General features: G+C 36.7%; 1 protein-coding gene across 6 annotated transcripts in view; it reads left to right on the top strand.

Moving 5' to 3' along the window:
• Window positions 1-23,579, top strand: part of BABAM2 (BRISC and BRCA1 A complex member 2) — a 450,161-nt gene that overhangs the window by 84,502 nt on the left and 342,080 nt on the right. The window lies entirely within an intron of this gene.

The raw sequence follows: 23,579 nt of genomic DNA on the forward strand, positions 1-23,579 counted from the left end.
TATGTCATCCTAATAATTAACTGAACTGAAAGAACTGCATATGCTTTTAGAGCTAAAGACCATCTGATGTCATCTAATTTACTACCTATTGTAGCAATTTCCTTAGTAGTGTTCTTGGTAAGTGCATATATAGCTACCATTATTAAAAAGAATATTATCCATGGAACAACATTACAATGGTCATTCAAAAAACATTTTTGTCCTGGGAACAAAAAAACTTTATTTTCTTATCTGCATGACAGTTTTATGTTACTGAAGGGAGCTCTCAGCAGAATTCTTGTTTGAACTAATTAGCCATACCAAAATTCCTTTTATAGTGGTGATCTTTTTGACAAGTTGAATTACTAGAATTACCACAGTAATCATTTGGGTGAAGAAATTGTGGATGATGGCAGCAGACTATAGATGAAGCAAATCGTAGTCCCAGTATTTTTAAAAAAGAAGGATGGGCCAGGCAAGGTATCTCATGCCTGTAATCCCAGCACTTTGGGAGGCTGAGGTGAGTGAACCACCTGAGGTCAGGAGTTGAAGAGTAACCTGGGCAACATGGCGAAACCCCATATCTACTAAAAATACAAAAATTACTTGGGCATGGTGGTGCCTGCCTGTAATCCCAGCTATTCCAGAGGCTGAGGCAGGAGGATTATTTGAACCTGGGAGGTGGAGGTTGCTGTGAGCTGAGATTGCACCACTGCACTCTAGCCCTCGGTGACAGAGAAGGACGCCTCTCAAAAAATAAAAATAAAAAAATAAAAGAAGGAAGGGTGTATTCTTAAAGTTTCTTTTTAAATTTTAAATTGACATTGGATAGGATTTAATAGTTAATTATTAAATTGTTTGAGAGCGTTTAAAACATGTTATAACTTTGGTAGACAATGTGGGTTTACATAGAAGCCAGTTATACCAAATTGTCTTATGCTTTTTTAATGGCAGATTAGCTGACATAGCAAATCATTTCAGCAGAAAATTTAACAGTTTTCCTCTGATGTCTTTCTAGATGTTTCATATGTTATTATACCAAAAAGTAGTTAAGTAAATTTGCAGTAAATGGAACAATCATTGGAAAATCTCAGATGAAATACACTAGGGTTATATTTTTTACTGTTTTGTTCGGCATTTTTCTGAGCGATGTAACTTATTTGTTCAACTTGTGAAGGACACAAGTTTAAAGAGACAGCTACTGTGACATATGACAAAATTTAAATCTATCCCAGTAGGTTAGTATGTTGGATTGGAGCAGCAGGATGTAATAAGAGTAAAGTCCATTGCTAGGGTTTGAATATTGTTTTTCATGTTGAGACTTTGTCCCCAGCGTGGTGCTGTTGAGAGGTGGCACTTTTAAGAGGTGATTAGGTCATGAAGATAGACGGATTAGTATATATTTCTCTTGATACAACATTAGTTTTCATGAGAGTGGTTTAGTTCACAAGAAAGTGGGTTGTTATAAAATGAAGCTGCCTCTCATGTGTTGCCCTTTTCCTCCTCATGCACCTGGTTTCCCTTCCGTTTCTCTGCGATGTTTTGATGCAGCATGAGGCCCTCATTAGAAGCTGCCACATCTGACCACTTAAAGTTGAACTTCCCCAGCCTATGGAACTGTGTGCTAAATAAACCTTTTTCTTTATATGAATTGCCCAGTCACAGGTATTCTGTTATAGTAACACAACAGATGAAGACATCCATTATTTAGGTTTCAATTTTATAGGTAGAGGAAAGCAGTTACATGAAAAAATTATCTGCAATATGTAGTGTGAACCAATAATATGATGCAGTTACTAAAAAAACTAACACAGTCTTGTGCCGTATCAACAAAACTTTGGGTCTACATTTTGGAATGAGGTGGTTGTGCTGTGCCTGTGATATGGTAGACCATACATGAGTGTTGCATTGACTTTTGGGCAGCACACCGTAGGAACACCATTAATGAGGGGGTGTTTGACAGAAATCATGACACATTTCACACTGCTTGAAGAAGCTAAGAGTGCTAGTTTTTAGAGATAGAAAGATCTGGAAATGGAGGCTCAGATAGATTTTATAAATTGTCCTAGATGATTTTATTAGTTCTTAGCAGATCTAGTTCTCTGTTCTTAGTTCTGGGTTCTTTCTACTCATGACACTTTGTTCTTCTGGAAAATAAAACCAATGCTACCGAGTAGAAGTTATTAGGAAACAGATTTTGACTCCGCAGAGAGTTTTTCATAATTGGTGTTGTCCTCTACTATAAGGAACTGCCTTGGGAAATAATGAGGTTTTTATTACAGGAGAAATGGAAATAGACATAGTATAACTTCTTTTCTTTTCTTTTTCTTTCTTTTTTTTTTTTTTGGAGACAGAGTCTTGCTCTGTTGCCCAAGCTGAAGTTCAGTGGCCTGATCTCAGCTCACTACAACCTCCCCATGCCAGGTTCAGTCAGTTCTCCTGCCTCAGCCTCCTGAATAGCTGGGACTACAGGCGCGTGCTACCATCCCTGGCTAATTTTTTGTATTTTCAGTAGAGACAGTGCTTCACCATGTTAGCCAGGATAGTCTCGATCTCCTTACCTCGTGATCCTCGGCCTCAGCCTCCCAGAGTGTTGGAATTACAGGTGTGAACCACCACGCCCGGCCTGTATAACTTCTTTATTAGAGATAGGGTATGTTTTAAGGGATAATTGTGAGTTCAACTATGTCAGAAACTGAGCTGGATAACATGTGGAGGGTAATTAACCATATCCTTCTCTATGCTTGTTGTCCTGGTTAGTTATTAATAATGCCCTTTTTTCCACTCTGGGTGTCCCATTTTTGGTGATAAATGTTTTGGTTGCCTTTATTATAAGTTTTTTTTTTCCAACTCTGTAAATATGCTGAATGAAAATTATTTCAACATAAATTATATTGGTTTACCATATGAAATCAAGTCTCGGTGGCAATATGTGGAGTCTTGGTCACTTAAAAATATTTTTGAAATGGAAAATTTTAAACATTTACATATGTAAAGAGAATGGTGTAATAAACTCCTGTGTACCTATCACAAAGTTTCACAACTATTAACTCACAGACAATTTGATTTCATATGTCCTCCATCAGCTTTTTCCCAAATAATTTTGAAGCAAATTCCAAGTGTCATTCATAAGTATTGTGTTTTTATAAGCTATGGACTCTCTTTGTAAACATAACTTGAATATAATTGACACACTTAAAAAAAAATCAATGCTAATTCTTAAATCCTTTATTACTAGTCTGTATTCAATTTTTTGATATATATATATGTATACACACCTACATACATATATACAGACATATACAAACATACATATGTAAGTCGTATGTGTGTTTTACAGTTTTTTGGATACTGATTGTGTACACATTGCAATAGGTTGAGATGTCATTTAGGTCTCTTATTTGCAGTTATCTTGTTCTCTTATTCCTTCTTTTTTTCTTCGTCTTTTTTTTTCCTTTTCCTCCTCCTCCTTTTCTTTCTCTTCTTCCTCATATTCTTCTTCATCTGGTTCTCATTCCTTCTCCTTCATTCTTTTTTCTCTCTTCTTTTTCTTCTTTGTTTTGCATTTATTTGTAATGAAATTGGGCCATTTGTTTTCTAGTTTTCCACAGTTTGATTTTGATGATTTCATTTCTGTGGGGTCATTTAATGTGGTAGTTTGATCTAGAGGCTTACTCAGGTTCAGGTTTTGTTTTGTTTGGGTTTGGTTTTTATTTCTGGCAAGAATATCTCACAGGTAACATAGTTTTTCATTAGAGGTCTAAAATATGGCAGCCTTCAATGGTCTTTGCTTAGATCCATTCATTTGTTAAGTGTTGCAAAATGGTAATATTCTGTCATTTCATCTTCATTTATTAGTTGGGATACTTGTGTAAAGAGTTTTTCCTGATCAACTATTTGGTAATCCTGAGTACAGGTTCCTTTAGAAAGGATAGGATAAATTATTTCTTTTCCTTTATTTTCCAGTTTTCAAAATAACGTGTAGATCCTTTATATCTTCTGAAGATAACTTGATTTTTTAATGTATCATAACTCATGGGTTTAAAATCATTTGGTGTGTTTTAATTCGTTATTGTTATTGATGCTTAAATTCACTCTTTGCCCAGGAGCCTCTGCATGATGGCTCCTCAAGTCTTGTTGATATGACCCCCAAAGCCTTTGATAGTTTCTTGTTTTCTGGCACAACCAGATGTTTCAGGCTCATCTTGTACTTTTTAAACTCTGGGCCTCAGGCCAATCTTTTCAGTCTTTGTCCCCTCACTACTCACCAGCTATAACTCTTGTAAGAAATTGCTGTACTCTGCGAAAATGTCTGGCTGGCTGTAGTGAGTTGCCGAGCCAAGCTCTCCCAGGGCTCAGGCTGTGCTTTTTGTTTGATTAATTTGGTACATCAGGCAGCTTTAATAGCTTGAACCATTCTCCTCTGTATTAAGTAGCTTTGTTTGTTTTGTTTCTTTATTTGCCTTTTGGGCACAGACCTGCTGCCTTCCTTCACTAGTTGTGGGATAGAAATAAGAATATCAAAGCCTTGTCTTAAGGCCTTGATCTTTAGTGGCCCAGACAGAGTGCTATCTTCCTGTGGGGTTGTCATTTAAAAAGCAGAACTGTCAGAGATATGATTTTGGAAAATCACACAGGGCCATGATTAGATATCTAAAATTTCATTTCTCCAGGAGGAATATTGAACAGCCAAATTTCCTGCCTTTTTTGGTTCCTGAAACAGCAGACCCTGAGACAAAAATTTGAGTACATATACTTCACTGGGAAGTGATATGGTTTGGCTGTGTCCCCACCCCAAATCTCATCTTGAATTCCCACATATTGTGGGAAGGACTCGTGGGTGGTAATCAAATCATAGGGATAGGTCTTTCCCGTGCTGTTCTCATGATAGTGAATAAGTCTCATGAGATTTGATGGTTCTAAAAGAGGGAATTTCCCTGTATAAGCCCTCTCTTTGGCTGCTGCCATCTACGTAAGATGCGTCTTTCTCCTCTTTGCCTTATGCCATGATTGTGTGACGCTTTCCCAGCCACATGGAGCTGTGAGTACTTTATCAAACCTCTTTTTTTTTTTTTTTTTTTGGTAAATTGCCCGGTCTCAGGTATGTCTTTATCAGCAGTGTGAAAATGGACTAATATAGTAAATTGGTACCAGTAGAGTGGGGTGCTGCTCAAAAGATACCTGAAAATATAGAAGCAACTTTGGGACTGGGTAACAGGCAGAGATTGGAACAGTTTGGAGTGCTCAGAAGAAGACAGGAAAATATGGGACAGTTTGGAACTTCCTAGAGACTTGTTGAATGATTTTGACCAAAATGCTGATAATGATATGAACAATAGAATCCAAGCTGAGGTGGTCTCAGATGGAGATGAGGAACTTGCTGGGAACTGGATCAAAGGTGACTCTTGTTATGTTTTAGCAAAGAGACTGGTGGCATTTTGCCCCTGCCCTTGAGATTAGTGGAACTTTGAACTTGACAGAGTTGATTTAGGATATCCAGTGGGAGAAATTTCTAAGCAGCAAAGCATTTAAGAGGTGACTTGGGTGCTATTGAAAGCATTAAGTTTTATAACGGAAGCAGTACATAAAAGTTTGGAAAATTTACAGCCTGACAATGTGATATAAAAAAATCCCATATTCTGAAGAGAAATTCAAGCCAGCTGCAGAAATTTACATAAGTTATGAGGAGCGGAAAGTTAATTCTCAAGACAATGGGGAAAATGTCTACAGGGCATGTCATAGGTCTTCACAGCAGCCCCTCCCATAATAGGCCTGGAGGTCTAGGGGGAAAACATGGTTTCATGGGCTGGGCCCAGAGTCCCTATGCTGTATGAAGCCTAGGGACTTCCTGCCCTGTGTCCCAGCCCCTTCAGCTGTGGCTGAGAGGGACCAACATAGAGCTTGGGCCATGGCTTCAGAGGGTACAAGCCCTAAGCCGTGGCAGCTTCCATGTGAATGTTGAGTTTGCAAGTATACAGAAGTCAAGAATTGGGGTTTGGGAACCTCCGCCTAGATATCAGAAGTTATATGGAAATGCCCGGATATCCAGGCCAAAGTATGCTGCAGGGATGGGGCCCTCATGGAGAACTTCTGCTAGGGCAGTGCAGAAGGGAAATGTGGGTCAGAACACCCTCATGGAGTCACTACTGGGGCATTGCCTAGTGGAGCTGTGAGAAGAGGGCTACCATCCTCCAGACCCCAGAATGGTAGATCCACTGACAGCTTGCACCATGTGCCTAGAAAAGCCACAGACATTCAGCACTAGCCTGTGAAGACAGCTGGGAGGGTACCTGTACCCTGCAAAGCCACAGGGGTGGAGCCACCCAAGACCATGGGAACCCACCTCTTGTATCAGCATGACCTAGATGTGAGACATGTAGTCAAAGGAGATAATTTTGGAACTTTAATATTTGACTTCCCCACTGGATTTCTGTCTTGCATGGGCCTGTAGCCCCTTTGTTTTGGCTAATTTCTCCCATTTTGAATGGCTGTGTTTACCCAATGCCTGTACCCCCATTTTATGTAGTAAGTAACCAGTTGCTTTTGATTTTACAGGCTCATAGGTAGAAGGGACTTGCCTTGTCTCAGATGAGACTTTGGATGCCCAAATGAGTTAAGCCTTTGGAGGACTATTGGGAAGGCATGACTGGTTTTGAAATGTGAGGATGTGAGATATGGGTGGGGGTCGGGGAGGAATGATATGGCTTGGCTGCATCCCCACCTCAATCTCATCTTAAATTCCCACGTGTTGTGGGAGGGACCCAGTGGGAGGTAATTGAATCATGGGGGTAGGTCTTTCCATGCTGTTCTCAGGATGGTGAATAAGTTTCACAAGATCTGATGGTTCTATAAGGGGGAGTTTCCCTGCACAAGCTGTCTCTTTGCCTGCTGCCATCCACGCAAGATGTGACTTGCTTCTCTTTGCTTTCCACTGTGATCATGAGGCTTCCTCAGCCACGTGGAACTGTGAGTTCTCCATTAAACCTCTTTGCTTTGTAAATTGCCCAATCTTGGATATGTCTTTATCAGCAATGTGAAAATGGACTAATACAAGAAGTGATCTCTGGCAGCACAGTGAGGGAGTGGGGAAGAGAAAGAGAGGGAGAAAAGCCAAAATAGGGTACATTGAGAGTAGGTTATTGTTGTGGTTAAGTGGGGTTATATTTCACTCACAACCTCCCAGCTATGTGAAACTCACTTCAGTATTGTCTCAGGGAAGGGCAAGGAGTTTGTTTATACATCCATCCTTATCCTTTGTACTTGGTGTCATTCACTTCCAAGTAGTCCAGGCTTTATATGTACTGGCCAGGCTACCTTCTAGGCCAGAGAATGCCCTTATGCAGACAGATGCAGTTCCTGGAGCTGGATGGCCATGATTTGTAGTAGCGGTTCTTTCTCAAATCGAGGGTAGGGTTTGGGGGAGGGGAGGAGGTTATTTCTTCTCTGGGGAGCATTTGGCAAAATCTGTGGACATTTTTGGTTGTCACAACTGGGGGAAGAAGTGCTACTGGCTGGGATCTAGTGGGTACACCTCAGGGATGCTGCTAAACATATCACAGTTCATAGGGTAGCCACCTACAGCAAAGAGTTATCCATTCCCAAATGTCAGTAGTGCTATGGCTGAGAAACTTGTTTTACAGGAATTCAGATCTGTGGGTGACCTCTGGGTGGGAGGACCAAGGGAAATATGGTGGGTCACCATGGCATTTGCTACACTACCCAGGTGTACACCCTGAATTTCTTGCTACTCTGCTTTTGCTCATGATGTTCCCTTTGCATCTTCGTTTCCAAATCTTTTTTATTCTTTAATTTTTTGGTATACAGTCTATATGCTATATCGTTTCACTTTTTATAAAGGAATATATTAATGTATTTTTAACTTTTTAAATTTTAGATTTTTGTTTTCTAACTCCCAGTCCAAGTGCCACTTCTTTAGTTAAGTCATCTGTTAGATCCTTACTAATTCCTGTATTTTCAGAATTTGCATGGTGTGTTATTTGTTCATTTCTTGTGATGCTAATAAATTTTTACTTTGTGTTGTATTTTTCTCTCAAATTGTTATTTTAAAGAATAACAGCTGCCTTTTAAAAATTGGAACAAATTGGCCAGGCGCGGTGGCTCAAGCCTGTAATCCCAACACTTTGGGAGGCCGAGGCGGGTGGATCACGAGGTCAAGAGATCGAGACCATCCTGGTCATCATGGTGAAACCCCGTCTCTACTAAAAATACAAAAAATTAGCTGGGCATGGTGGTGCGTGCCTGTAATCCCAGCTACTCAGGAGGCTGAGGCAGGAGAATTGCCTGAACCCAGGATGCGGAGGTTGCGGTGAGCTGAGATCGTGCCATTGCACTCCAGCTTGGGTAACAAGAGCGAAACTCCGTCTCAAAAAAAAAAAAAAAAAAAAAAATTGGAACAAATTATACTATGATCATCTGTAAACCCTTTATTTAATCTGTCAGTTGTTAACATTTTGCCATGTTTTAAAAATCACACTCTACTCACATGTATATGTGTATGCTGATATAGACGTATAGTATAGTATCTCTCTAAATCTTTGAGTCATTTTAAAGTAAGTTGCAAATATTTTCCTACTTCACCCCTACATACTTCACTGTATATCTCCCAATAAAAGAAATTTTTCACCTGTAGAATCTCAGTGCCACTATTATACTCAAGAAGTTTAACAATGGTTGCAGTAGCATCTTATTTGTGGTCCATATTTGTATTTACCCAGTTGTCCATTAATGTTCTTTTACCATTTTTCCCCCAGATCTGTGTTCCAGTGAAAGACCATGCATTATATTTACTGTTGACATTAAAAAAATTATTTTCATTAATTGAAATAATATTCTTACCTTTTTTATTTTTTATTTTTCATGACATGGATGATTAATGATTTTGAAGAGTCTGGGCTTGTTGTTTTGTAACATGTCCCACAATTTGGTTTATCTGGTTTTATCTTCCTGGTTGTATTCAGTTTAAACATATTTGTCAAGCTTTTAAAATAAGTGATGTTATATATTTCTCAATGCAGTTACCGCAAGGTCCACGATGACAGTTTGTTCTACTGTTGCTGCTGCTTGACCACTTGTTTAAATTAAGTTGCATCCACCAGATTTTCCCATTATAAAGATACCTTTTCTCAATTTTAGTTAATTAGTGATCTGTGAGGTGACACTCTGAGACGGTATACTGTTCTGAAAAGCATTTTGTCCGATGGTTTTAGTATCCATTGATAACCCTATCTTGAATCAACACTATAAGCTTTATTGTGGCAGAATCTCTTTAGTCTTTTTCTGTCAGTGACAGTACTTAACATAATGTATATTTTTAATATTTGTTGAGGGATTGAGTGAATTAATAAATGAAAATTTTATTTTTAGCAAATGAGAAAACATCTTCATTTATCCTGCCAGTTTAACCAAAATCTTTATAGTCACATGCTCTTTTTCTTAAACTTGTTCAAGTATAGAATAATTAACTGCTCTTTTTTTTTTTCTATTGCTTCACATCTCAGGGTTTTTTCATAGTTTCCTCCAAATGGCCATATCTCTTTTACTTCTCAGTAAATGCAAAACTACTTATTCTGTATGTTTAAACTAACATTACAACATTCATCTCACTATGATATTTCATTTACAGAAAATTAAATGTAAATACATAGTGTTCTAGGAGCTACACCTAAATCAAGGGTGTGTGAATGTGTGTATGGGTATATAAAAATCAAGCTTATTTGCTAAATTTTCCCTTTTTTTTCCCCCCAATGTTTTACTATTTCATGACAGGGATCATTACTGATTTGTTCTAAAATTATATTTAATTCTGGACTACTTTTTAAAATAATCATAGAAAGGTTGAAAAAGCTTACTTTCTTTTTTATAGTGTCACCTGCATTGTAGTTACTAAAAAAGAATTAAATTGCAGTAATGAAACAGTTTGTGAATATGCATTGGAAGATTACAAAGACTAAAATTTCTGCAGTAGAATATTTATTGCTCAATAAAGTAATGCTAATTTATAGCATTTGGCTTAAAATATTGTTATTTTATGCAAATATACAAAAATACAAGGTTAAAAGTTCATTTAAAACATATCTGAAGATAGGACATTTTATCCCTTTCTGAATTAGTTTAATTTTCCCAGAATCAACAACATGTATATTCTCGCTGATATACATAAGAATCATGTGGCCTCATTTCCTGAAAATTGTCTTATTATAAACCACTGAAAGAACTAGGCATATTTAACCTGGAGAAGAGAAGATGAAGAAAAGACCTGACAATCATCTGCAGATGATTTGGGGACTATCGTGTAGAATAATGCTTAGGGTAGAACTTGTGTTAGTGGGTATAGCTATATTTTCTGTTTGCATATAAGAAAGAAGAAATAAAAACTCAAGTTTTCCAATGACTACTAACTGCCCAGCAACAGAATATGCTATCTAATGAGGTAGTGAGGACATTTTACGTGGAGGTAGTCATGGAAAATTAGGTGACTTTTCTTTCATACCTTCCCTTCATTCCCTTTGTTTCTGTCTTTCCTAATCAGTGTTTCCTCTAGGTCTGCTGTCCAATATAGTTGTTAGTGGTGACGGAGTCTTTGAAATGCAGGTAGTCTAAATTGAGATGTGCTGTAAGTGTGAAATACACATCAGATGCTAAAGTGTTATATTTAAAAATGTAAAATATCTAACTGATAACTTTTATATTGATGACATGTTGAAATGGTACTATTTTGTATATTATAAAGGTTAATTAACTTTAATTTATTAATTATTATTTTAATTATAAGCTTCTTCTTTTTTTTTTTTTGATGGAGTCTCATGCTGTCTGTCACCCAGGCTGGAGTGCAGTGGCTCAGTCTCAGCTCACTATAACCTCCACCTCCCAGTTAAGCGATTCTCCTGCTTTAACCTCCCAAGTAGCTTGGACTACAGGTACAGGCCCCCACACTCAGCTAATTTTTCTATTTTTTAGTAGAGAAATGGTTTCACCATGTTGGCTGGGCTGGCTTTGAACTCCTGACCTCAGGTGATCTGCCCACCTCGGCCTCCTAAGGTGCTAGGATTACAGTCGTGTACCACCATGCCTGGCTGTAATTAGTAGGTTTAATTATCAATTCTTGGTAAAAAGGAGTAAATACTACACCCTATCTCTCTCATTGTTTGTAATTTAAAACTATAGAGTACCTAACGAATACACATAGGAACTGCTTGAGGACTTGGAAAAGTAATTATTGATGTACTAAGAAGAAATAAAAACTCAAAGATTAACCCATATGGAGGTCATTTTCCTATGATTTAAAAAAATTGTTTATCTTTTCTTTCCATATCTCCTGGTTTGGATCGTAGGGCATCCTGGATCCTGGCACTATGCACTGGACAAGGACAGAAAATTCTCCAATGGAAAAGCCTCTCTTCCAGGTCAAACACATAGAAAGCAGGACCCTTGAAGATGGAACTTTTTTTTCCCCCTTCAACTCTTCTGTTCCTAAGGCAGGCAAGCTCCAGTGATGAAACAAGACTCTTGGAGTGGCCTCTTAGACTCTTTTCTTTTGGGTTTCTCCTCCAGGTTGACACAGTAATGTAGAGTACATGAAAACATGAGAAGGGAAAACTCCCAGTTTCTAGTCAGGGTACCAGGAAAAGGTACCACTGAGAGGCAGAGAGTATAGGGGAAATCACAGAGAAGAGGGGCTGGAGAAAAGGATCTTTTAATTTGTGTATGAAGTTTAAGGCTTATCCTTGAGCTTCACAGATGAAACCAGACAGAATCAATATACCAAAGCCTTTGAGGACTGAGGTACAGCATAGAACAGTGCTGAGATCCAAGACTAGCCTCTGGGCAGTGCATACTTTGGGAAAACCAGAATAACATTTAAAGGCTTTGAAAACTATTCTGATGAATCAGGTCCGCAGAAGATGGTTTAGTGCTTTCACTCTGGACCTAACTTTATGCCAGTTCATTTGGCAGTTAAGTGAAATGAACACATTCCTTGAAAGAAATAAACTATCCAAACTCACTTAGGACGAAATAAATTATCTGATTAATCCTATATCTGTTAAATAAATTGAATTTATAGTTGAAAAAACAGTCTTTCAAAAATGAAACACCAGACTCAGATTATCTCAGGTGAATTCAACCAAACATTTAAGACAAAAAATCACCAATTCTATGCAGTATCTTCCAGAAATTGAAAAGGGTACAACAGTTTCTTTCTTATTTTATGAGGCTGGCATTTACCTGATATCAAAACCAGTCAAAGAAAGTAGAAGAAAACGAACAAACTATAGGCCAGTATCCCTCATTTGAACAAATACGCGAAACTTTAAAAAAAAAATTTGGAAATTGAATTCAGCAACATATATAAAATACATATATATGTATACAATATACGTTTTATATATATGTATGAAAGTAAAATAATATATCATAATCAAGCAGATTTTATTCTGGGAATGAAAGCCAAGTTCAACATATGAAAATCAATCTATGCAAAATTCTCCATATTAACAGACTAATACAAGATAAACCGTATGATCGTATCAATGGATGCAGAAAAAACTAAAATTTAAAATCTTCATGATAAAAACCCTTAGCTGAATAGGAATAAAAGGGAATTTCCTCAGCCTCAAACTTATAAAGAAAACTACACAGAACCTACAGCTTAATATCATACATGGTGAAAGAAAAAAGTGCTTTTCTTCTAATACTGAGAATGAGGCAAAGATGTTCATGTGAAACCATGCGTGCTAAATGAAGAGACCCCCACCAAACCCAAACAGGCTTTGTATGAGCAACATTGCTGTTTATTCACCCGGTGCAGGTGGGCTGAGTCCAAAAAGTCGTTAAGGGTGTTGGGATAGGAGTTGTTTTTATAGGTTTGGGGTGGGCAGTGGAAAGTTACAGAAGTTACAGTTTAGTGTGGTTTTCTGCAAGCTGGGAGGGGGTTATAGGGTGTGGGGTGTTGACCAAGGTCGGTTACAAAGTCCAATGGCCTTATCGATTTGGGCGGGAATAAGGAACAATAGAGAATGTCTCAAAGTTAAGTAGGTGCCACAGGGGTTGATCATTTCTTCCTCTTTTCATGGTCTTACAGTTACTTCAAGTTTTCCAGGAACTCATCTGGAGTGTCCGTGCAGGTCACAGAGGTTAACATAGTGTCCATGGTGCCATCAGTTAGCATGAAAGATGGTACAGTTCACTTTCACAAATCTTATATAACATAGTACTGGAAGTTGTAGGAAGTCAAGAAAAAGAAATAAAAGGCATGTGGATTGGAAAAGAAGAGATAAATCCACCTAATTTGCATATAACGATTGTCTATGTAGAAAATTCCAGGATATTTTCAAAAAAATCATAGAACTCATGAGTGAGTTTTTTAAGGTTATGGATACAAGATCAGCTTAGGAAAATCAATAATATTTCTTTATACTAGCAATGAACAATCAGAAACAGAAAGCTAAAAACAGAAATAGAAAGTTAAAAAGTCTCAGTTATAATACCTTCCTCCCAAAATGCTTAGTTATAAATTATAATACCTTCCTACCAAAAAAAAAAAAATGCTTAGTTATAAATCTAATAAGGTATGTTCAGTATCTATATGTAGATTGAAGGAATTGAAGAAGGCCTCAATAAATGGAGAGATATATAATATATCATGGATGGGAAGATTCATCTTAACATAGTTAAGATGTTTCCTCTAATTAGTTTTAATTAGTTCCCTAAATCAATTTTCCCTAAATTAATGTACAGTATTTAGTGCAGTCCCCATCAAAATTCCAGCAGGATTGGGAAGATACTGACTGACAAAATGATTTTAATATGTATATGGAAGGCAAAGAATTAGAATAATAAAAATAATTTTGAAAAAGAACAATAAAAATGGAGTCAGACTACTCAGTTTGAAGACTTACTATCAAGGCAATGTGCTCTTGGCAAAAGAATAGACATAGATCAATAGAACAAAATAGAAGGTCCAATAATAGATCTGTATAAATATGGTCAGCAATATTTCACAAAAATGCAAAGGCACTTCAATGGCAAAAGGAGTCTTCTCAACATGTAGCCATCTACATCCAAAAAAAAAAAGGGACACAAACCGTGTTCAAAAATTAACTCAAATGAATCACATTCTTAAATGGAAAACTTCAAACTATAAAAATTCAAGAAGTGACCATAGAAGGAAGGCTTTGCATTGAGTTAGATACATTGGAAACTTAGTCCATAAAAGAAAAAAGTTGATAAATTGTATTTCACCAAAGTTAAAAACTTTTGCTCTGCTGAAGAGACTGTTAAGAGTAGAGGAGGACAAGAAGCAGGAAGAGAAATTTGCAAATCATGTATCTAACAGAGAACAAATTTCAAGAATATATAAAGAGCTTTAAAAAGTCAACAATAAGAAAACCAACAACAATAAAAAAATGGGAGACAGACTTGACCAGATACTCCACCAAAGAAGATATACAGATAGCAAATAAGCACATGAAAAGATGCTCACCTTTATTAGACCTTAGGAAAATGCCAATTAAGGCTGGGTGTGGTGGCTCATGCCTGTAATCCCAGTACTTTGGGAGGCTGAAGTGGGTGAATCACAAGGTCAAGAGATCAATACCATGTTGGTCAACATGGTGAAACCCTGTCTCTACTAAAAATACAAAAATTAGCTGGTTGGGCCGGGCGTAGTGGCTCAAGCCTGTAATCCCAGCACTTTGGGAGGCCGAGGCAGGTGGATCACGAGGTCAAGAGATCGAGACCATCCTGGTCATCATGGTGAAACCCCATCTTTACTAAAAAAATACAAAAAATTAGCTGGGCATGGTGGCGCGTGCCTGTAATGCCAGCTACTCAGGAGGCTGAGGCAGGAGAATTGCCTGAACCCAGGAGGCGGAGGTTGTGGTGAGCCGAGATCGCGCCATTGCACTCCAGCCTGGGTAACAAGAGTGAAACTCCGTCTCAAAAAAAAAAAAAATCAGCAGGTCATAGTGGTGTGCACCTATAGTCCCAGCTACTTGGGAGGCTGAGTCAGGAGAATTGTTTGAACCTGGGAGGTGGAGGTTGCAGTGAGCCAAGATCATGCTACTGCGCTCCAGCCTGTGACAGAGTCAGACTCCATTTCAGAAAAAAAAAAAAAAAAAAGAAAAATGCAGATTAAAATCATTATGAGATGCCATGACATACCTATTAGAATGACTAAAGTCAATGACAATAATAACAAAAATTTGACCGTATTAAATGTTGCCAAGAATGTATAGAAACTGGAACTCTCATGTATTGTTGGTGTGAATGCTAAATGTAATAGCCACTTAGGAAAAAAGCTTGAGAATTTGTTTTGTGTTTAAAGATACACTTCATCATATGACCAGCAATCCAGCCTTAAGCATTTATCTAGAAATAATAACTGTACATTCACACAAAATGTGTACATATATGTTTGTAGTAGCATCATTTATAATCATCATAAACTGGAAATAATCTACATGTCTTTCACTGGGTAGATAGATATAAAAACAGTGGTACATCTGTACAATGAAATATACTAGTAAGCTCTAAAAAGGAGCCAGTTATTGATACATGCAGCAAGTTGTCTGAACCTCAAATACCTTATGCAAAGTGAAAGAAGCAGCTAGTCTCAAAAGGTTACATGATTCCATTTCTATGGCATTCTGGAAAATGCAAAACTGAAGGGGCCAAGAGCAGGTCAGAGGTTTCCAGGAATAGGGAATGGTGGGAACATGGAAATACACAGGGGTAGCATGAAGACATATTGGAGAGTGATAGAATTGTTCTGTATCCTAATTTTGGTGGTGTTTACATGAATCTCTGCATATGATACAACTCTTATAACTGTACAGAAAAAGATGAATATTACGGGTAAATATAGTTTATAATTTTTATTTCACCTTTTTTCTTTTTACTCTTTGAATGTGGCTACTGATAAGTTTAAAATTAGGTATGTGGCTTGCATTATTATTTCTATTACATAGCACTAATATAGATAGTAGAAGTGCAAAGAAGGATTAAGTGTGGTCTGAAGTCTAGGAGAGGGATATAGCAAAAGGAAGTCTTCTAAGAAGAGGAGGCAAACTTAAATGACTTAAGTTAAGCCTCTACCCCCTACTTCCATCCTTTGTTCTACAGATATATTTTTTTGAATGCCTAATTCATGTAAATACGCCAACTCTCAGATATAATAATCCTTTACAGTCTTTTTTCCTTGATATTAGAAATGAAACTCTACCACTCAAGGTGAAAAGTATGCTGTGCAATAGAATAATTAGTGGTATCCTTAAATTTGTAGGCACAGCAGCCTACATTGCTGAGGTAGTTGACAAGTTCCTTGACAAACTTGTGATGAATGTTTAAGTTTGTATTATTATTGCTTAGATACTGTTGTTTAAATTATTACACCCAAGATGGTTTATTGTTTATAAATTACCATAAAGGGAGGTTTCCAGGAGGATGCCTAGCCAGTATGTTTATAATTTGAAGTTAGGAGTGCCAACCCAAAATTTGAGTAGAATCTAAGAATGTCATAATGGACTGTAAATAGGTAAATCTAGTGATATTGAAATATAATACAGATAAATTTAAAATTTTGAAATGGATTCTGAAATTTAGTTTTCTCAGTTAAGGAGAGGAATGTGTAGCTCAGCAGTAGTAAATACATAAAAACGTTAGGGATTTTTAGTTAATAAAAAGCATAATAGGAGTCACTGCAGATGAGGCTGCCAAAAAAGCTATTTCAACTTGCAATGCCATTTATCAAAAGAGGTTTAATACCTAAATTAAAGCATGGATTTTCTTATTTGTTTCTATGCTCTTTAGACCACACCTAGAATCTTATCTTTAGAGCTGGGTGTTATCCTCTAAGAAGGCTATGGACAAACTGTACATATTCAGAGAGGAGAGAGCCAGAGGATAAAGGAAATTGAAGTCAAGTCAGATGAGGAGTAGTGAAAGAGACTGGGATATTAAGCCTGGCTAAGAGGTGACTCCTGGTGGGGTTGAAAGATAGGTCACGAGAACTGCCTTCAAATAATTAAAGGGCTATAATATTACAGAGAAATTAAACTTGTCCCATAAAGTCCTCAGAACCAGCAAATGGAATTTTCAGACAGATATTAAATTTCAGTGTGAGGACACACTAAGGGTTAGCCCTAACTCTTGGAAATGAATAACCTCTCCAAAGTCTTTCGTAAAGCTCTGAAATGGTTTGGATATGTGTCACCTCCAAATCTCTTGTTGAAATGTGACCTCCATATGTTGGAGGTGGGCCTAGTGGGAGGTGTTTGGGTCATGGAGGTAGATCCCTCATGGATGGGGTGGTGCTGTCCTCATGATAATGAATGAGTTCCTGCTCTGACTTCATGTGAGATCTGGTTGTTTAACAAAGTGTGGCACCTCCTCTTGCTCTCACTCCTGCTCTTGCCCTGTGATGTGCCTGCTCTCTTTTCACCTCCTGCCATGATTGTAAGCTTGCTGAGGCCTTTGCCAGAAGCAGATGCTGGCACTGTGCTTCCTGTATAACCTGCGAAACTGTGAGCTAATTAAACCTCTTTTTATAAATTACCCAGTCCTCGGTTATTTCTTTACAGTGATGCAAAGATAGACTGACACAAACTCTGTTGTTTGAACTTACTTTTCATTGAGTAGCTCCTTCAGACTGGTGTTTCCACAAAGTTCTTGATACCTTCTAAAAATTGTCAGCTGCTAAGGCACAAGCACGTAAATAAAATCTACTGTGTACTTAAAATTTCTGTGATTTCGTGTATGTGTCATATTATCAAGCACTGTTGATGTGCATTTTGAAAGGAAGAAACTTCTGCCCCCATTGGTCCCACTATTATAGCCTGGCAAGTTTCAGGGAGTAATAAAAAGTAAGACTTGAAACTATTCTTTTGTTGTTAGGTGGTCATTACACTTCTTCCTTTTTTTTTTTTTTAAACCTCACCTTATATCACCTCTGATCCTACTTTTATTTCTTTGTTCTCCTGCCTACTCTCCCATTTTGTGAAAAGTTGGAGTAAGCAGTGTCCAAGTAATCTGTACTCTGTGTTCACATCATCTTCTCCAGGGTGAAATAAAGGAAATGTGATGTTATTGCTCTTCTGTATGATTTGTGTTGGTCTTTTCTCTACCGTCTATGCCTTAAGTTCAGGTACTATGTTTTCTACTTCCCATATAACTCCCCAGGTGTTCAGTATGCACATCTCTGTGTTGTAGGTTTTTAATAAATGATCTTGACTGATTTAGTGACTGTTCTCCATAGAAGAGAACAATGCCGCAGTTTATTTCAAAGAGGCTATAGAGTATTGAGGCAAAATGTTTCAGAGTTCTTTGAGGTTGAAGGTAGGAGCTTGAGAAATTCTGGAACATGTGTGAGATTCTGAAAGTTATTTAAACTAACTTCTTTGTTTTAAAAAATATTCATATAATGTTATTATATATAATGTAGTAAACTCCCCCCTTTTTAGTACATATCTTTTCCTTAAAAAAAGAAACTTTATTGTATATTCAAATACTTGTTAGCTGCCTTAAAATTTATTGAAAAATCAGCTATGGAAGTAATAAGATCTAGTGTTTGGCAGCAGAATAGGATGACTACAGTTAACAATAATTTATTGCATATTTCATAATGAAGAGTGGAATTGGAATTTTCTTAGCACAAAGAAGTAAGTGCTTGAGGTGATGGATATCACAATTGCCTTAATTTGATCTTTATACATTATGTGCGTATGTCAAAATATCACATGTACCTCATAAATAAGTACAGCATTATATATCTATGATAGTTAAAAATTTTAAAAGTCTGTCTTTAACATTATCCAGTCATGTCCATTAAAAGATCACATTTGGTAAAATTCCTTAAAGATAAAGATCTTTGCAAGTATTCTTTACTTTCATAAAGGGCTCATTGCAATGTTCTTTTAAATGCAGAACTTTTCACATTGCATTTTCAATACGGTTTTATTTATGAAAAAGAAACTGTACTGCAACTATTCAGTAAACACTTTGTAATTTATTTAAAATCAGGTTTCTTTAAAGTGGGACAAATTTTTGCATGGGATTAAAAATAAAAACAGCTTTATTGAGATATGATTACATAATCGTGCAGTTTACCCTCTAAAATGAACAATTCAGTGGCTTTTTACAAATATAGTCACGAAGTTGTACAGCCACCAACACTAATTTCAGAAAATATTTATCACCACAAAAAGAAAGCTTGTATCAGTTAGCAGTCACTTCCCATTCCCCCTTTCCCTGTTGTCTGACAACTATTAATCTACTTTCTGTCTCTATGGATTTTCATATTATGGACATTTTACATAAATAGATTCATACAATAATAATACAATAAGTAGCCTTTTTTGTCTGGCTCTTCACTTAGCTTAATGTTTTCAAGGCTCATCCACATTGGAGCATTATATCAGTACTTTTTAAATTTGAATAATATTCCACTATATGTATAATATCACAATTTATTCATTCATCAGTTGACAAACATTAGGTGTTTCCACTTTTTGGCTATTGTGAATAATGCTGGTACAAACAGTGTGCAAGTTTTTGTGTGGACATGTCTTCACTTCTGTTGGGTGTATATATATATACCTAGGAACAGAATTGTAGGGTCAGATGGTAACTCTGTGTTTAACCTCTTGAGGAGCTGCCAGACTGTTTTCAAAAGTGACTGCACCATTTTGCATTCATGCCAGCAGTGTATAAGTGTTCCAGTTTCTTCATATTCTCATAAACACTTGTTAGTATATGTCTTTGTGATTATAGTCATGCAAGTGGGTAATTAAGAGGTGTCTCACTGTGGTTTTGATTGCACTTCACTGTTGATTAATGATCTTGAACATCTTTCTGTGTACTTTCTTGACATTTGTATATCTTCTTGGAGAAATGTCTGTTCAGACCCTTTGCCCATTCTAAAATTGGGGTATTTGCCTTTATACTGTTGAGTTGTGAGATTTCTCTGTTCTGAGTACAAGTCTTTTATTAGCTATGTGATTTGCAAAATTATCTTCTGTTCTGTGGATTGTCTTCACTTTCTAGATAGCATCCTTTGAAGGTCAAAGTTTTTAATTTTGATGTAGTCTAATTTACTTATTTTTTGTTGTTGTTGCTTGATTTTGGTTTCATGTCTGAGAAAGCATTGCCTAACCCTAGGTTATAAAGATTTATTACTATGTTTCATTGAAGAATCTTGTAGTTTTTGCTGTTACTTAGGTTTTTGATTCATTTTGAGTTAATTTTTGCATGATACGAGGTAGGGGCCCAACTTCATTCTTTTGCCAGTGGCTTTCTGGTTGTCCCATCACCATTTGTTGAAAAGATGCTTTAAAAACCCATTGAATTGGGAAAAAATATACTAAACAAAATTTACCTTATTAACCATTTTTGACCATTTTTTAAGTGTATACTTAAGTAGTGTTAAATATAGTCACATTGTGCAACCAATCTCTAGAACTTTTTTCATCTTGAAAAATGGAAACTCTATACCCATTAAGCAAAAACTCCTCATTCTCCCTTCTCCTCAGCCATTGGCAATTACCACTGTGCTTTCTATCTCTATAAATTTAACTACTTTAGGTGTTTCATGTAAGTGGAGTCATTATATTATTTGTCTTTTTGTGACTATTTTACTTAATGTCTTCATGTTGTAGCATGTTTTGAATTTTTTCTCCTTTTAAGGCTGAATAATTTTATATGTATGTATATTTTTTCTCCTTTTAAGGCTGAATAATTTTATATGTATGTATATAAATACATCACATTTGGTTTATCCATTTATCTGTTTGTGGACAATTGGGTTGCTTCCACTCTTTGGCTATTGCGAATCATTCTGCTGTGAACAGATGTATGCAAATATCTCTTAGAATCTGTTTTTAGTTACTTAAGGTATGTACCCAGAAGTAGATTTCTGGATCATACGTTAATTTTAAATTTTTTTGTGGAATCACCACTTTGTTTTCCATAGTGGCTCCACCGTTTTGCATTCCCACCAACACTTCCAAGAGATTCTAATTTCTTCATGTCCTCACCCATACTTGTTATTTTTTTGTTTGATAGTAGCTCTTCTAATGAGTGTGAGATGATGAAAATACTTTTTGCCCCATTAAATTGTCTTGGCACCCTTGTCAAAAATCAACTGGCCATAAATGTGAAGATTTATTTATGGACTCTGCATTCTGTTTTATTGATCTCTATTCCTATCCATATCCCAGCACCACACTGTCTTCGTTGCTGTAGCTTTGTAATAACTTTGATAATTGAGCAGTCGTGCAAATTATTTTTTATTTATTATTGTTATTATTTTTTTGAGACAGAGTTTCACTCTTGTTACCCAGGCCGGAGTGCAATGGCGCAATCTCGGCTCACCGCAACCTCCGCCTTCTGGGTTCAGGCGATTCTCCTGCCTCAACCTCCTAGGTAGCTGGGACTACAGGCACGCACCACCATGCCCGGCTAATTTTTTGTGTTTTTAGTAGAGATGGGGTTTCACCATGTTGACCAGGATGGTCTCGATCTCTTGACCTTGTGATCCACCCGCCTCGGCCTCCCAAAGTGCTGGGATTGCAGGCGTGAGCCACTGCGCCTGGCTAGCAAATTATTTTTTTAAGATTTCTTTGGCTATTTGGATCCCTTGCATTTTCATACGATTTTTAGGATTGCCTTGTCAATTTCTGCAAAGAATCCAGCTAGGACTTTGGTAGGGATTGCTTGGGATCTATAGATTAAGTTGAGTTGTATTGCCATTTTAACAATATTAAGTTTTCTAATTGACAAATGTGAGATGTCTTTCCATTTACTTAGGCCTTCTTTAATTTCTTCCAACAATGTTGTGTAGTTGTTGGAAGATATCTACAATTGTATGCAGTAAGTGTACAATATTCTTATACTTCTTTTGTTAAGTTTATTCCTAAGTATTTTTTCTTTCTGATCTCTTTGTAAATGGAATTGTAAAAAATTACTTTCAGATCATTAATTACTATTGTACAGAAATGCAGTTGATTTTTGTACATTTATCTTGTATCTTTCAACCTTGGTGAAGCTATTTACTAGTTCTCATTGTTTGTATGCATTCATTAGGATTTTGTACATGCACGATTTATGTCATCTGTGAATAGAGATAGTTTTATTTTTTGTTTCCAATGTATCTTTTTTCTATTGTGTATCTTTTTTTTTTTTTTTTCCCCCCAAATGCTTCTTGCTAGTGCCTCCACTATAATGTTGAATAGAATCAGCCGGAATGGATATCCTTTAAGTAGATTTTTTCAATGTTTACCAGTATGGAAATATTTATTACTAACAGTGTTCCTTTGAGAACTTGAAAATGCAGCCATTCTTCTATAGTAGCAAAAGTGATAAAATTTCTTTTATTGGAATTTAGCATGTTACTTATTTTTAGAATGTCAAAGCACAATAGGTCCCAACTTGGCATTTTTCAAAACTTTGATGTCTTTGCTTGTTAACTTTTTGAATTTTTTTTCTCAAGTAACTAAGCCAACATTTAATTGTCTTGGCACCCTTGTCAAAAATCAATTGGCCATAAATGCCCCATTTAAAAGTCCCCATAGAGGACTTTGAAAAACACATCTCTAAAACATATTCCTTTCTAAAGACTATGCTTGCTGGGTATATTTGAAAGAATGAGTAACCAGGACATTCATTAGTCTCTACTTGTGCTTCTTAGCTAAGGCTGAGTTAATGTCTTACAGTTAAAACTTTTGAATTTTATAATTTATCATCGATACAATTGATCATCTGAAATGATAATAGTGGGCAGGGTGAGAGGTGGTTGTTGTACTACTTTTGAGAATTTAATTTTATACCTGTCTGCTGAAAGATACATTTTCTTGTTTAAACTTTTTCCCTACAGAAAGCTCCAGGAGTGACTTTGCTATGACTTCTTTTTTTTTTTTTTAATAAAAAAAATTTTATTTTTAATTTTATTTGTGAGTGTGTATGTTACATTTCTCACATTTTATTTTATTTTTAGTTTTATTCCAATAGGTTTTTGGGGAATAGTTGGTGTTTTGTTACATGAATAAATTTCTTTTTTGGGGGGGGATGGTGGACAGAGTCTTGCTCTGTTGCCCAGGCCAGAGTGCAGTGGCCTAATCTTGGCTTACTGCAACCTTTACCACTCAGTTTCAAGCAATTCTCCTGCCTCAGCCTCCTGAGTAGCTGGGATACAGGCATGCATCACCATATCTGGCTAATTTTTGTGTTTTTTAGTAGAAACGGGGTTTCACCATGTTGGTCAGGTTGGTCTCGAACACCTGACCTCGTGATCCACCTGCCTTGGCCTCCCAAAGTGCTGGGATTACAGGTGTGAGCCACCAGATTCAGCCTGATAAGTTCTTTAGTGATGATTGCTGAGGTTTAGTTACACCCATCACCCAAGCAGTGTAGACTGTACTTAATATGTATTCTTTTATCCTTCACTTCCTCCCACCCCTTTCCCTTGAGTCCCCAAAGTCCATTGTATCATTCTTATGCCTTTGCATCTTATGCCTTTGCTTAGCTCCCACTTTTGAGTGAGAACATACAGTGTTTGGTTTTCCATTCCTGCGTTACTTCACTTAGAATAA

This window comes from Saimiri boliviensis, chromosome 1 (assembly GCF_048565385.1).
Source record: "Saimiri boliviensis isolate mSaiBol1 chromosome 1, mSaiBol1.pri, whole genome shotgun sequence".
NCBI classification, from domain to species: domain Eukaryota; kingdom Metazoa; phylum Chordata; class Mammalia; order Primates; family Cebidae; genus Saimiri; species Saimiri boliviensis.